This window comes from Salmo salar, chromosome ssa11, assembly GCF_905237065.1.
Source record: "Salmo salar chromosome ssa11, Ssal_v3.1, whole genome shotgun sequence".
In the NCBI taxonomy this organism is placed as follows: Eukaryota; Metazoa; Chordata; class Actinopteri; order Salmoniformes; family Salmonidae; genus Salmo; species Salmo salar.
This window is the reverse complement of record NC_059452.1, coordinates 17723778-17737162: the sequence shown is the minus strand read 5'-3', so window position 1 is coordinate 17737162 and position 13385 is coordinate 17723778. Positions and strand designations below refer to the sequence as shown.

Sequence of the window (13385 nt, the reverse complement as noted above, 5' to 3'; positions counted from 1 at the left end):
CTCTCGCTCTCTCTCTCTCCCTCTCTCTCTCTCTCTCTCTCTCTCTCTCTCTCTCTCTCTCTCTCTCTCTCTCTCTCTCTCTCTCTCTCTCTCTCTCTCTCTCTCTCTCTCTCTCTCTCTCTCTCTCTCTCTCTCATAACGTGGTTATTTTTAATGGGTATATTTTTTTCGTTTACTCAAACGCCATGAGAGCCAATTCATTGTTATGCTGTTGAGTCCACTCTTTTGGCAGTTTCAGTAGCTATCAACTCAATCATTTTCTTCTCTGCTTGCCTTAATTTTTGTCCATTAGTCCATCTCGTTTGCAGAAGCTTCTCTTTATGCATTTCTTTAATAACTTTTATAATAGCACACTCCCTGACGAATTATAGAGCTCAAAAGAAAAGAACACACCATGTCCGATTTGCTTGGTTTTTACAGTGGATTGTCGCTTGAACACAAAGGCTTGTGGGAAATAAGCCTCTCAAATCTGCACCCTGTCCAGCACAGACACTAGGAAGGTCCATCTGTCTTTTCTCTTCTTCTTCTCGCTCTTCTCAAAAACAGTTCCTTTATAGCTGTCAGATAGTGCTGTGAGTGAGTTGTACACCATGATGAGGGACATATCCAGCGGCCCGACCGTAACATCCAAGAGAGAGACCCCAATGCCCCAAAGCCCACTGGGACGGGACAGACAAAATGAATAATTTTTTCTTTTTCATCGCTCCCCCTTACTTTACAAGTTCAAGTATTTTTTTCTTAAAAAAAAACAACAGCAAAAAAGAGCAAATCTACTTCTCTAGTATTCTACATTTTCTAATCTACTAACTGGTGGCAAAACAGCAACCAGAACATAATAATCAGCCCCTTTACTACGTTTCCTTGTCTTTTTTTCAATGTATACATTATTTCCTTTATCTTTTTATTCTTACTTAGGCCACTGGATATTGATTTAATGATTTATTTTGACTACTATTAAATTGTAATACTTGCAGCTACAAGGTAAGAGTTTTTTTTAAATATATATATATATATATATATGTATATATATTTATATTCTTTTAAAAAGCGTTAAGTCCTTTGGTCCCTATTTCCTAAGGAATGATGCATGTAAATTCTCCTGGATTCTCCATTTCTCTTCTTCTTTTCTCAGAGCTCGCCCTGTCACAGAGCACATCACCTGTGTAGGCACGAAAACCAAAATGGCAGCAGGCTGGTGTGTGTGTGTGTGTTTATGTGTGTGTCTGTCTGTCCGTGTGTATGTTTAAGTTGGCAAATGCACATACATATATGTACACTGTAGGATGTCTGAGAGAATATTTTTGTGTGTGTGTGTTGGTCTGTATGTGTGCATATGTGTTTGGTAAGCTGTGTGTTTGGTAAGAGTGTGTTCATGTCTATATATACCGGTGTCAGTATGCATGCTTTGAGCATAATGTGTCTATAAAGGTTTTCCATCTTGTCTAAAAAACAGCAGCAAAAATTGGTCTCTGCAAAAAATCCTCTTCCACAGACGCCAAAGCAAAACAGGGAAAAGAGGCATTTGCTAAAAAAAAAACGAAAAAAACGAATCTCCGGGTTCCTTCTCCTCCTCAGTCACCCAATCTTCTCCAGCTATTCTTCCAGCAGAATCAAGGGACCACCCTTCTTTCATGATATGTAGCAGAGCAAGAAGTCTTTGTACTTTATACTGCACTTGTGGAAATAAGGTGTTGTGGCCCTTCATCCTGTAAGAAAGAGAGAGAGAGCAGATTCAGTGAGGTGAGGGCACAGGGGTCTTGTTCAGGGTGCTGGCTCCTGCCTGGTTTAGCACACTGACAGGCACAGCTAACAGAATGGAAAACAGACAAAGGAAAAGAAGGAGGATGTCAATCAGATCTAGAAAGAAGTGAGCTGGAGGTGAAGGGGTTGTGTTTTACCATATGGAACAGATGTATGCTGTGACAGCACTAATCCAAAGGCGCTAGGTATTTATAGCAACTTTTCTCTCGCCTCAGAAAAATGATTTGACTAAACGTTAGCCTGTCATCTCTGTTAATTCCTCTGTTAATAGTCATTTCTGATCATTTGTGATAATCATTTTTAAAAAGCCCAATGACAACCGAGGGAAGGGGGACGCTAAAGATGAAGGGATGCACTGAAGGTCAAATAGTAGCCCATTAATAACAACATTATGATGTTAAAAATTATTATTACAAAACTCCAGGGGGAGGAAAAGTTTATGATCATATTTTCATGTTTTTTGTGTAGTGAACAAATTACAAACTAATACTCCAAACTATTGGAAAATACACCCAGAGCTATAATGTCTTCATTGCCATAGCAGTAGATATGAAATACATACTTTTTATGGATTTGTGTGCTTTTTGGCTCTGGTTGAATAAGCTGGAGTTACAGTTGGATGCAATCATCCTTAATGTGTACTGGCCCTGAATCCTGGTACAAAAAGACAGCCAAATCATAGCTAATCACTCTCACAGAGCCCACATGAAAAATATCTGACTTTGTGGAGCGAACAAGTCTTTGTTCTGTTATTTTCTCCTGAGAAATGAGCCTGTTACCATTTTATAATAGATCAGCTATTTAACTGTGGGAGATGAGATGCTGGTAACGTATTTCATATCTGCGGAGGCAAGCAGGACCATTAGAGATAAGCCTTTGCACTAAAATACCTGATTATAGATGTTCCAGCTTTTATACAAAAACACCAGTAATTCAAAGTAGGCATCTACCATATAAATTATAGAAGAAGAAAAACTGTCTATTTAAAACATAACAGCTTGTATTTCCAGAGGGGCGTTTTAAGTGGAAGCAACTGATGAAGACCAAACTACTGGAAAAACATCTTTATATCTACATGGATAACTACTTACACTCACACAAATGCACACACCCTGAAGTGGCTCTAAATTAGAGATTCACGAGAGAGACACAGCCACAGGGGACACAGGCGAACCCAGAGAGACCTGAGCTACAGAAGAGACAGGTGAACCTAGAGAGACCTGAGCTACAGAAGACACAGGCGAACCCAGAGAGACCTGAGCTACAGAAGAGACAGGTGAACCTAGAGAGACCTGAGCTACAGAAGAGATTGGCGAACCCAGAGAGACCTGAGCTACAGAAGAGACAGGTGAACCTAGAGAGACCTGAGCTACAGAAGAGATAGGCGAACCCAGAGAGACCTGAGCTACAGAAGAGATTGGCGAACCCAGAGAGACCTGAGCTACAGGAGAGACAGGCGAACCCAGAGAGACCAGAGCTACAGAGGAGACAGGCGAACCCAGAGAGACCTGATCCACAGGGGAGACAGGCGAACCCAGAGAGACCCTGTGCCCTGCTGGCTGGTTGTCCCGACAGACTGCACTTAGTTAAGTCAGAGATCTGTATATAATGACAAGATGTTATTATATGTCTCTGCCCTAACAATGGGAGTTGTTGTCCCAAAGGCAGGAAGGCAGGTGACAAGCTTCGGACCAAAATAAGCCCATAGAAACGCATGGGGCTTATTTTGACAGATTTTGGAGAGAGTACAAATATTTGTAGATGACTCGTCATGAGACAATACTAACTCATACATGGAATGGAATCTATTCAGTGCTAAAAGAGTTACAAACACATTGAATTAATTGTTGGGCATGATACTACTGAAAAGACCAGACTAAAACAACACAAGCAGAGGATGCACCATTCATGGTATTAGTTTATTTGATTTATTTTTGATGGTGTTTGTGTGTGTATGTGGGTGGAGTCTGGCTGGGGTGTGTGGGGCTACGCCACTGCCTGCAGCTCTGCAATCACAATGTAATTGGTTAGCCCCCTCATAAATATATACATGGGAAGTTATCCTCATGTTAGGCAAACAAAACAATCACACCAAGTACTCCAAGTGCAGATGAAATGCAGGGAGGAGTGGAGGAGAGTCAACATTTTCCTGTGCTTCTCTACAGTTTGTGGAAGGATAGATGGATGGAGGAGATTTAATTGGCTGCACAAACACAGGGTCATGTTGTCTATCACTCAACTAAAGAGCTGGGGATTGACTTTAAAAAAAGGTTATTTAAGCAAAGAATCTGTCTTATGACAACAAAAGTGGGCATCAGCCCTCTTGCATGAAGAAACGTTGGTACAAATTAGAAATAATTACAAAAACAATGTTGGTATACACAGTGCCTTCAGAAAGTATTCATACCCCTTATCTTATTCCATATTTTGTTGTGTTACAGCCTGAAATCAAAATTGAATTGATTGAACGCCAAAGTGAAAACATGTTTTTAGAAATGTTAGCAAATTTATTGAAGATGAAATACAGAAATCTCATTTGCATACAGTTGGTATTCATAACCCTGAATCAATATACGTTAGAATCACCTTTGGTAGTGATTACAGCTGTGAGTCTTTCTGGGTAAGTCTCTAAGAGCTTTGCACACCTGGATTGTACAATATTTGCACATTATTATTTTTTAAATTCTTCAAGCTCTGTCAAGTTGGTTGTTGATCATTGCTAGACAGACATTTTCAAGTTATTCAATAGATTTTAAAGACGATTTAAGTCAAAACTGTAACTAGTCCACTCAGGAACATTCAATGTCATCTTGGTAAGCAGCTCCAGTGTATATTTGGCCTTGTGTTTTAGGTTATTGACCTGCTGAAAGGTGAACCAGGTTTTCCTCTAGGATTTTGCCTGTATTTAGCTCTATTCCGTTTATTTTTATCCAAAACAACAACAAAAAACTCCCTAGTCCATGCTGATGACAAGCATGCCCATAACATGATGCAGCCACCACTATAATTGAAAATATGAAGAGTGGTACTTTGTGATGTGTTGTGTTGGATTTGCCCCAAACATATAGCTTTGCATTCAGGACATAAAGTTAATTTCTTTGCCACATTTTTTGCAGTTTTATTTTAGTGCATTATTGCAAACAGGATCCATGTTTGGAATAGTGTTATTCTGTACAGGCTTCCTTATTTTCACTCTGTCATTTACAGTGCGTTTGGAAAGTATTCAGACCCCTTGACTTTTTCCACATTTTGTTACGTTACAGTCTTATTCTAAAATTGATTAAATCGTTTTTTTCTTCATCAATCTACACACAATACCCCATAATAACAAAGCAAAACCAATTTTTTGATATTTTAGCAGATTTATAATTTTTTTTTAAGAAAATATCACATTTACATAAGTATTTAGACCCTTTACTCAGTACTTTGTTGAAGCACCATTGGTAACGATTACAGCCTCGAGTCTTCTTGGGTATGACGCTACAAGCTTGGCACACCTGTATTTGGGGAGTTTCTGCCATTGTTCTCTACAGGTCCTCTCAAGCGCTGTCAGGTTGGATGGGGAGCTATTTTCAGGTCTCTCCAGAGATGTTCGATCAGGTTCAAGTCCGGGCTCTGGCTGGGTCACCTGCATTGTCTTGGTTGTGTGTTTAGGGTCATTGTCCTGTTGGAAGGTGAACCTTTGCCCCAGTCTGAGGTCCTGAGCACTCTGGAGCAAGTTTTCATCAAGGATGTCTCTGTACTGTTCTCCATTCATCTTTCCCTCGATCCTGACTACTCTCCCAGTCCCTGCCGCTGAAAAACATCCCCACAGCATGGTGCTGCCACCACCATTCTACACTGTAGGGATGGTGCCAGATTTCCTCCAGACGTGATGCTTGGCATTCAGGCCAAAGAGTTCAATCTTGGTTTCATCAGACCAGGGAATCTTGTTTCTCATGGTCTGAGAGTCTTTAGGTGCCTTTTGGTAAACCGCAAGCGGGCTGTCATGTGCCTTTACTGAGGAGTGGCTTCCGTCTGGCCACTCTACCATACAGGCCTGATCGGTTGAGTGCTGCAGAGATTGGTTGTCCTTCTGGAAGGTTCTCCCATCTCCACACTCTGGAGCTCTATCAGAGTGACCATTGGGTTCTTGGTCACCTCCCTAACCAAGACCCTTCTCCCACGATTGCTCAGTTTGGCCAGGCAGCCAGCTCTAGGAAGAGTCTTGGTGGTTCCAAACTTCTTCCATTTAAGAATAATGAAGGCCACAGTGTTCTTGGGGACCTTCAATGCTGCAGACATTTTTTGGTACACTTCCCAAGATCTGTGTCTCGACACAATCCTGTCTCGGAGCTCAACGGACAATTCCTTCGACCTCATGACTTGGTTTTTGCTCTGACATGCACTGTCAACTGTGGGACCTTATATAGACAGGTGTGTCCCTTTCCAAATCATGTCCAATCAATTTAATTTACCACAGGTGGACCTCAATCAATTGTAGAAACATCTCAAGGATGATCAATGGAAACAGGATGTACCTGAGCTCAATTTCGAGTCTCATAGCAAAGAGTCGGAATACTTATGTAAATAAGGTATTGCTGTTTTTTATTTCTACTCAATTTGCAAAACAACCTGTTTTCGCTTTGTCATTATGGGGTATTGTGTGTAGATGGATGAGGGAAAAATATATTTAATCCATTTTAGAATAAGGTTGTAATGTAACAGAATGTGGAACAAGTCAAGGGGTCTGAATACTTTCCGAATGCACTGCAGGTTAGTATTGTGGAGTAACAACAATGATCCATCCTCAGTTTTCTCCGATCACATGAAACTCTGTAACTGTTTTAAAGTCACCATTGGCCTCATGGTGAAATCCCTTAGCGGTTCCTTCCTCTCTGGAAACTGACCTAGGAAGGACGCCTGCATCTTTGTAGTGACTGGGTCAAAGTGTAATTAATAACTTCACCATGCTGAACAAGATATTCAATCTCTGCTTTTTTTTATTTTGACCCATCTACCAATAGGTGCCCTTCTTTGCGAGACATTGGAAAACCTCCCTGGTGTTTGTGGTTGAATCTGTGTTTGAAATTCACTGCTCGACTGAGGGACCTTACAGATAATTGTATGTGTGGGGTACAGAGATGAGGTAGTCATTCAAAAATCATGTTAAACACTATTATTACACACAGAGTAAGTCCATAATGTGACTTGTAAGCACATTTTTACTCCTGAACATACTTAGGCTTGCCATAACAAAGGGGTTGAATACTTATTGACTCAAGACATTTTAGCTTTTAATTTGTAAACATTTCTAAAAACATAACTCCACTTTGACATTATGGGGTATTATATATATTGTGACACAAAATCTCAATTTAATACATTTTAAATTCAGGCTGTAACACAACAACATGCAGAAAAAGTCAAGGGGTGTGAATACTTTCTGAAGACACTGTTTGTATATATATATATATATATATATATATATATATATATATATATATATATATATATATATATACACATTGACCTGCTGAAAGGTGAACCAGGTTTTCCTATAGGATTTTGCCTGTATTAAGCTCTATTCTGTTTCTTTTTATCCAAAACAACAACAAAAAACTCCTGAGTCCATGCTAAGGCAAGGGCTGATTTCAAGGTTTTACTGCTAACCTACAAAGCATTACATGGGCTTGCTCCTACCTATCTTTCCGATTTGGTCCTGCCGTACATACCTACACGTACGCTACGGTCACAAGACGCAGGCCTCCTAATTGTCCCTAGAATTTCTAAGCAAACGGCTGGAGGTAGGGCTTTCTCCTATAGAGCTCCATTTTTATGGAATGGTCTGCCTACCAATGTGAGAGACACAGACTCAGTCTCAACCTTTAAGTCTTTACTGAAGACTTATCTCTTCAGTAGGTCCTATGATTAAGTATAGTCTGGCCCAGGAGTGTGAAGGTGAACGGAAAGGCTGGAGCAACGAACCGCCCTTGCTGTCTCTGCCTTGCCGGTTCCCCTCTTTCCACTGGGATTCTCTGCCTCTAACCCTTTTACAGGGGCTGAGTCACTGGCTTACTGGTGTTCTTCCATGCCGTCCATGGGAGGGGTGCGTCACTTGAGTGGGTTGAGACACTGACGTGGTCTTCCTGTCTGGGTTGGCGCCCCCCCTTGGGTTGTGCCATGGCGGAGATCTTTGTGGGCTATACTCGGCCTTGTCTTAGGACGGTAAGTTGGTGGTTGGAGACATCCCTCTAGTGGTGTGGGGGCTGTGCTTTGGCAAAGTGGGTGGGGTTATATCCTGCCTGTTTGGCCCTGTCCGGGGGTATCATCGGATGGGGCCACAGTGTCTTCTGATCCCTCCTGTCTCAGCCTCCATTATTTATGCTGCAGTAGTTTATGTGTCGGGGGGCTAGGGTCAGTCTGTTACATCTGGAGTATTTCTCTTGTCTTATCCGGTGTCCTGTGTGAATTTAAATATGCTCTCTCTAATTCTCTCTTTCTGTCTTTCTCTCGGAGGACCTGAGCCCTAGGACCATGCCTCATGACTACCTGGTATGATGACTCCTTGCTGTCCCCAGTCCACCTGGCCGTGCTGCTGCTCCAGTTTCAACTGTTCTGCCTGCGGCTATGGAACCCTAACCTGTTCACCGGACGTGCTTGTTGCACCCTCGACAACTACTATGATTATTATTATTTGACCATGCTGGTCATTTATGAACATTTTAACATTTTAACATTTTAACATCTTGACCATGTTCTGTTATAATATCCACCCTGCACAGCCAGAAGAGGACTGGCCACCCCTCATAGCCTGGTTCCTCTCTAGGTTTCTTCCTAGGTTTTTGGCCTTTCTAGGGAGTTTTTCCTAGGGAGTTTTTCCTAGCCACCGTGCTTCTTTCACATGCTTTGCTTGCTGTTTGGGGTTTTAGGCTGGGTTTCTGTACAGCACTTTGAGATATCAGCTGATGTACGAAGGGCTATATAAAAATACATTTGATTGATTTGATTGATTGATTGATTGATGACAAGCATGCCCATAACATGATGCAGCCACCACTATAATTGAAAATGATGAAGAGTGGTACTTTGTGATGTGTTGTGTTGAATTTGCCCCAAACATCTCCACCATGGCCAGAGAGAGAGAGAGAGAGAGAGAGAGAGAGAGAGAGAGAAAGAGAGAGAGAGATAATATACAGACCACAAATTCCAATTGGCTATACTTAAACTTTTTAACATCATCCTTAGAACTGGCATCTTCCCCAATATTTGGAATTGGCCCAATCCACAAAAGTGGAGACACATTTGACCCCAATAACTACTGTGGGATATGCGTCAACAGCAACCTTGGGAAAATCCTCTGCATTATCATTAACAGCAGACCTGTACATTTCCTCAGTGAAAACAATGTACTGAGCAAATGTCAAATTGTCTTTTTAACAAATTATCATACGACAGACCACATACTCACCCTGCACACCCTAATTGGCAAACAAACAAACCAAAACAAAGGCGAAGTCTTCTCATGCTTTGTTGAATTCGAAAAACCCTTTGACTCAATTTGGCATGAGGGTCTGCTATGCAAATTGATGGAAAGTGGTGTTAGGGGAAAAACATATAACATTATAAAATCCATGTACACAAACAACAAGTCCGCGGTTAAAATTGGCAAAAAACACACATACTTCTTTCCATAGGGCGGTGAGACAGGGATGCAGCTTAAGCACCACCCTCTTCAACATGTATACCAGAACCCAGGCTGACCCTACCAAAATCTGAAGTCAAATGTCTACTGTTTGCTGATGATCTGGTGCTTCTGTCACCAACCAAGGAGGGCCTACAGCAGCACCTAGATCTTCTGCACAGATTCTGCCAGACCTGGGTCCTGACAGTAAATCTCAGTAAGCCCAAAACAATATTGTTCCAAAAAAAGTTCCAGTCGACAGGACCATAAATACAAATTCCATCTAGACACTGTTGCCCTAGAGCACACAAAAAAACGATACATACCTTGGCCTAAACATCAGCGCCACAGGTAACTTCCACAAAGCTGTGAACGATCTGAGAGACAAGGCGAGAAGGGTCTTCTATGCCATCAAAAGGAACTTAAAATTCAACATACCAATTAGGATCTGGCTAAAAATACTTGAATCAGTTATAGAACCCATTTCCCTTTATGGTTGTGAGGTCTCACCAACCAAGAATTCACAAAATTTGACAAACACCAAATTGAGACTCTGCATGAAGAATTCTGCAAAAATATCCCCTGTGTACAATGTAAAACGGCAAATAATGCATGCAGAGCAGAATTAGGCTGATACCTGAAAATGATCAAAATCCAGAAAAGTGACGTTAAATTCAACAACCACCTAAAAGGAAGCAATTCCCAAACCTTCCATAACAAAGCCGGAGCTGGAGAATAGCCCCTAAGCAAGCTGGTCCTGTGGCTCTGTTCACAAAAAAACTGAGCAAACTATAATTCTATTTGGCCCTAAACAGAGAGTACATAGTGGCAGAATACCTGACCACCGTGACTGACCTAAAGTTAAGGAAAGCTTTGACTATGTACAGACTCAGTGAGCATAGCCTTGCTATTGAGAAAGGCCGCTGTAGGCAGACCTGACTCTTGAGAGAAGACAGGCTATGTGCACACTGCCCACAAAATGAGGTGGAAACTGAGATGCACTTCCTAACCTCCTGTCAAATGTACAGTGAGGGAAAAAAGTATTTGATCCCCTGCTGATTTTGTACGTTTGCCCACTGACAAAGAAATGATCAGTCTATAATTTTTATGGTAGGTTTATTTGAACAGTGAGAGACAGAATAACAACAAAAAAATCCAGAAAAACGCATGTCAAAAATGTTATCAAATGATTTGCAAAACATGACTTAGTACTTGGTGGCAAAACCCTTGTTGGCAATCACAGAGGTCAGACGTTTCTTGAAGTTGGCCACCAGGTTTGCACACATCTCAGGAGGGATTTTGTCCCACTCCTCTTTGCAGATCTTCATTAAGTCATTAAGGTTTCGAGGCTGACGTTTGGCAACTCGAACCTTCAGCTCCCTCCACAGATTTTCTATGGGATTAAGGTCTGGAGACTGGCTAGGCCACTTCAGGACCTTAATGTGCTTCTTCTTGAGCCACTCCTTTGTTGCCTTGGCCGTGTGTTTTGGGTCATTGTCATGCTGGAATACCCATCCACGACCCATTTTCAATGCCCTGGCTGAGGGAAGTAGGTTCTCACCCAAGATTTGACAGTACATGGCCCCGTCCATCGTCCCTTTGATGCGGTGAAGTTGTCCTGTCCCCTTAGCAGAAAAACACACCCAAAGCATAATGTTTCCACCTACATGTTTGACGGTGGGGATGGTGTTCTTGGGGTCATAGGCAGCATTCCTCCTCCTCCAAACACGGCGAGTTGAGTTGATGCCAAAGAGCTCCATTTTAGTCTCATCTGACCACAACACTTTCACCCAGTTGTCCTCTGAATCATTCAGATGTTCATTGGCAAACTTCAGACGGGCATGTATATGTGCTTTCTTGAGCAGGGGGACCTTGCGGGCGCTGCAGGATTTCAGTCCTTCATGGCATAGTGTGTTACCAATTGTTTTCTTGGTGACTATGGTCCCAGCTGCCTTGAGATCATTGACAAGATCCTCCCGTGTAGTTCTGGGCTGATTCCTCACCGTTCTCATGATTATTGCAACTCCACGAGGTGAGATCTTCCATGGAGCCCCAGGCCGAGGGAGATTGACAGTTCTTCTTCTCACCTTCTCACCAAGCTGCTTGGCGATGGTCTTGTAGCCCATTCCAGCCTTGTGTAGGTCTACAATCTTGTCCCTGACATCCTTGGAGAGCTCTTTGGTCTTGGCCATGGTGGAGAGTTTGGAATCTGATTGATTGATTGCTTCCATGGACAGGTGTCTTTTATACAGGTAACAAACTGAGATTAGGAGCACTCCCTTTAAGAGTATGCTCCTAATCTCAGCTTGTTACCTGTATAAAAGACACCTGGGAGCCAGAAATCTTTCTGATTGAGAAGGGGTCAAATACTTATTTCCCTCATTAAAATGCAAATCAATTTATAAAATTTTTGACATGCGTTTTTCTGGATTTTTGTTGTTGTTATTCTGTCTCTCACTGTTCAAATAAACCTACCATTAAAATTATAGACTGATAATTTCTTTGTCAGTGGGCAAACGTACAAAATCAGCAGGGGATCAAATATTTTTTTCCCTCACTGTATGACCATATTAGAGAGACACATTTCCCTCAGATTACACAGATCCACAAAGAATTCAAATAACAAATCCAATTTCGATAAACTCCCATATCTATTGTGTAAAATACCACAGTGTGCAATCACAGCAGCAACATTTGTGACCTGTTGCCACAAGAAAAGAGCAACCAGTGAAGAGCAAACACCATTGTAAATACAACCCGTATTTATGTTGATTTATTTTCCCTTTTGTACTTTAATCATTTGTACATCGTCACAACACTGTATATAGACATAATATGACATTTGAAATGTCTTTATTCTTATGGATCTTCTGTGAGTGTAATGTTTACTGGTCATTTTTATTGTTAATTTCACTTTTGTTTATTATCTACTTCACTTGCTTTGGCAATGTTAACATATGTTTCCCATGCCAATAAAGCCCTTGAATTGAATTGAGAGAGAGAGAGAGAGAGAGAGAGAGAGAGAGGTACAGAATATCCATACACATTGAACATTGAAGTTCACGAGAAAAAAAGGAAACACTAAAAGGTCACGTCACAACAGCAAAAAGGGTCAAAAGTCACGTCATCATCGATCATGATCAGACCAGTCATCCATTTACTGCACTTCACAAGCTGCCAAAAATATATACAAAATAGAGATAGAGATATAGAAAGGACTCGACGCCACGTCATGCAACGCACGCAGTCACAGTCCTGCAACATGACGTCATCCGAAATAAAATGACACCATGGGTTCAACTTACAGGTGTGGGAACTGGGAACGTGTCCCCGTGACTGGTGGCTACTGGTTGGCTACACAACGACCATGGACAGGCCATCTCATGTTATGATTGACCGGTTGGCAGGTTGGGTTGGGTGCAAAACAAAAGAAGAAGAGAAGCAGTGGAGTTCCAATTTCTTTCTCAAGTGGTAAATATGATTTAGACTTTACTTTCCCATTTATTCCAGCCTCTCTCTCTCAACGTCTCTGGCTGACAAACCAAATGAAGGGAGGTTATTACTGTCAAAATGAAAAAGTCAACAAATCAACAAATACAATTGGAAATATAGAGATAAAAATGGAACCTTCAAAAACAAATAAAATAATGGCCTTTATTTTTCTTTTTGAAGCAGTTCTGAGAGGCTTTTCAGTCAGAGAACATTTATAGGGTAAAAGACTGGCGTGCTGCACTGCAATCACAAAGTTAAGACTAGGCCAAATGGCATGTTATACATCTCAAACTAACACAGTCACACTCTAAATAATTGGATTTGTCCTTGCATTTTATGCAATGATGTTGGTATGTACATTGAGTACCTTAGTCATTTATAAATTCTTTAAGTCAGAACAGCAGGAGACCAAACCCAGACAGACTTACCCCCCCACCATCACACGCACGCACACACGCACACAAACACA

At 41.5% G+C, this 13385-nt stretch overlaps 1 protein-coding gene across 28 annotated transcripts in view; it reads right to left on the bottom strand.

Moving 5' to 3' along the window:
* Positions 1 to 530: 530 nt before the first annotated feature.
* Positions 531 to 13385, bottom strand: part of LOC106562123 (CUGBP Elav-like family member 4) — a 175254-nt gene continuing 162399 nt past the window's right edge. For all 28 annotated transcript variants that reach the window (XM_014126736.2, XM_014126742.2, XM_014126741.2 and 25 more), the window contains one exon: positions 531 to 1706. The gene's annotated coding sequence lies outside the window, so the exon portion shown is untranslated. The remainder of the gene's footprint in view (positions 1707 to 13385) is intronic.